Below are 3,408 nucleotides of genomic sequence, written 5' to 3'. Positions count from 1 at the left end.
AGATATATATATATACATGCAGAAAAGAAAACAATGGAAAGAAATACTCCCAAGAGGCTGTGAGTGGTTATCTCTGGAGGGTGGGCCCTTGAGAAATTTCTGTGTATGTTGTGTCTTTATACTCTTCTTTATTTTTCTAATTTCATGCTGTGTACATAAACAACAAAACTTACCAAAGACACTTTTATTCCTTGCCTCAAATATTCTTAGTAGGTTATTATTTCTGAATCAGTTAAGGTAGTAGACGCAGTAAAGCTTTATGAAAAGTGTACTGATCTTATACTCAGGAGACACACTGCCTGATTCCTAGCCCTCATCTAAAAATAGATCATAGAAATAATATTTAGGATTATTTCTAGATTTAATATTTAGATAAAATTAATGTGTTATCATCAAGTAAAGAAGTACAATTAGGATCTAAGAAATTATGGAAAATTCATGCAAATGTTATAAATTTTTATCTGATATAGAATATTTAAAATAAAAGAAATATGTGAACATTATATGGTATTTGATTGATTATAAAATTTATATACAATAAAAATATTCTTTCACTTTGGAAAAAATAGGGAAGTCATGCAACAGCACACTACTATAGGGAATTTAAGGTATGTTAGGCATCCCCTAGGGAACAACCGGGAATTTTCGCTCCTTCACTCTTGTCTATTACACTGCCTGAAACTGACTTTCTCTAGAATGAGAGCTAGCGGGGAGAATGATGCTTCTAAAGGCAGTCACCACACAGAGTTATGCAGGTAGTATGAAAATACATTTCAAATATGAATACATTCCAAAATGCAGACAAGTACTGGTGACTCTTATATTTTAGAAAGTTTTTCTGCATTTATTTTTAAAGTGTTTTTTTTTTGCATAACTTAGTTAACAAATGCATGTTCTTCTCCAGATAGTCATATTAAAGTGAACATTCATTTCCTGGAACATTCAAGCTAGATGAGATTTTCCCACACTCACATAAATTGCTTGACTTTAAAAATAACCTAGGTAGAAAACATTTTAATACTCATTTATCCTTTTTTTTTTTTTTTTTTGCTAGCTTTCCTAGTAAAATGGGTCAGACATACAGAATGAAGAGATCAGAATAGGTTGAAAATGTCTAAGCACAAATACCATAGCAAAAGGACCCACAAGGTATTTTAAGTTAATTTTAAATGTAGGTAAAATACACCTTGTGTTGTGAAGATTTCAAAAGTGGCTTGATTTATTCATCTCCTCTGACTTTTAAAATTGTACAGCAGTGACTACTCACTAACTAAAACCATAAGTATCATCACTAGATTATGGTATATTATACTGTTAATGTGATGTTAAATTTGATATCTAATAGTTTGTTGAGATTTTTCCATCTATGTTTATCAGGCATCACGGATACTGATCGGTAGTTCTCTTGCAGGTTCCTTATTTGGCTTTGGTATTAGGGTAATGCTGGCCTCATACAAAGAGCTTTGCCATATTCCCACCTCCCAATTTTTTAAGGGCTAGCATTAATTCCTCTTAAATTTTCTTAGAATTCACCAGTGAAACCATCCGGTCCTGAGCTTTTCTGGTTGGGAGGTTTTTGATGACAGTTTCAATCTCTTTATTCACTATTGATCTATTCAGATTTTCTGTTTTTTTTTTTTTCATGGTTCAGTCTTAATAAGTTCTATGTTTCTAGGGATTTGTCAATTTTTCTAAGTTATCCAATTTAGTGGCATAGAGTAGTTCATTGTAGCCTGTATATTTCTGTGGTATCAGTTATAATGTTTTCTCTTTTACTTAGCTAAAGGGTTTAGCTAAAGGGTTGTTAATTTAATCTTTTCAAAATTCTGAGTTTTATTGACTATTTCCATTTTTTTGGTCTCTATTTCTGTTCTAATCTTTTTTATTTCCTTCCTTCTACTAGCTATGGGTTTAGTTTGTTCATTTTTTCCTAGGTCTTTGAGGTATAAAGTTAGGTTGTTTTTAAGATCTTTCTTTTTTTCCTCATGTAATTATCACTACAAACTTTTCCCTTAGAACTATTTTTGCATCAATCCATCGATTTGGATACATTGTGCTTCCATTTTTATTTCGTATCTTTATCTCACTTTTGATTCACTGCTTATTCAAGAGCATGTTGGTTGATTTTCACATATTTGTGAGTTTTCCAGCTTTCTTTCTGTAAATGATTTCTAGTTTCATATCATCGCGATTGGAGATGATATGTTTTATGATTTTGTGAAGCCCTGTTTTGTGACCTGTCATATGATCTATCCTGGAGAATATTTTGTGTGCACTTGAAAGAATGTGTATTCTGTTGCTGTCGAATGGAATGCTCTGTTTTTGTGTTAGGTCCGTTTGATCTAAAGTGTGTTGATTTCTTGTTTGGATGATCTCTTCACTGTTGAAAGTAGGGTATTGAAGTTTCCTACTACTGTTTTATTGTCTGCTTCTCCCTTTAGATGTTAGTATTTGCCTAACATACTTAGGTGCTCCAATATTGGGTGCATATATGTTTATGAGTATTGTTCTTCTTGATAGATTGACCTTCACATCATTTTATAATAGCTTTCTTTGTCTCCTGTTATATTTTTTAGGTTTACAGTCCAATTTTTTCTTGATAGAAGTTTGGTTCCTACTTTCACGGTGTATCTTTGTTCCATCTCTTCACTTTGCACCAACATGTATCCTTAAAGCTTAAGTGAATCTGTTGTAGACAGTATATAGTTGGTTCATTTTTTTTTAACGTATCTAACCACTGTATATCTTTTGATTAGATAATTCAATCTGCATACCCTTGGAGTAATTACTAGTTGGTAAGGACTTATGACTGCCATATTATGACCTGTGTCCTGGCTTTAGAGTTCCTTTGTTCCTTCCTTTGTCTCTTGATGCCTTCCTTTGTGGATTGATTTTTTTTTTTGTTATGATTTGCTTTGATTGCCTCCTCTTCATCTTTTGTGAATCTCCTCTTTTACTTCCTCCCTTTTATATTTTTGGTGTCACAATTCACATCTTTTAATATTGTGTAGCCCTTAACAAATTACTGTAGCTATAGCTATATGTTATACATTTCTGTAACATTTGTACTGAGGTAGTTAACACAAGCCTGCATCACAGTATTAGTGTATTGTGAATCTGAATGTATGCTTACCTTTACCAGTGTATGGGGTCTTTTCATATGTTTTCATGTACTTATTATCTTCTGCGGTCATTTCCCCTTGACACACTCCTTTCAGAATTTCTTATAAGGTACATTTAGTGGTGGTGAACTCCCTTGGCTGTTGTTTGTTAGGCAATAATGGATAGCTTTGCTGGGTATTCTTGAGTTTTGTAGGGGGATAGAGGCTGGGTTCTCCTATGTCCCTGTTTTGATGGAGATGGCAGGCTGTTAATGGTCAAGAATTCATCACTGAGTAAACGAATATA

Source organism: Camelus bactrianus, chromosome 4 (genome assembly GCF_048773025.1).
Source record: "Camelus bactrianus isolate YW-2024 breed Bactrian camel chromosome 4, ASM4877302v1, whole genome shotgun sequence".
Classification (NCBI taxonomy): Eukaryota; Metazoa; Chordata; class Mammalia; order Artiodactyla; family Camelidae; genus Camelus; species Camelus bactrianus.
The sequence above is the reverse complement of the archived record's forward strand: the minus strand, read 5'-3'. Positions refer to the sequence as shown.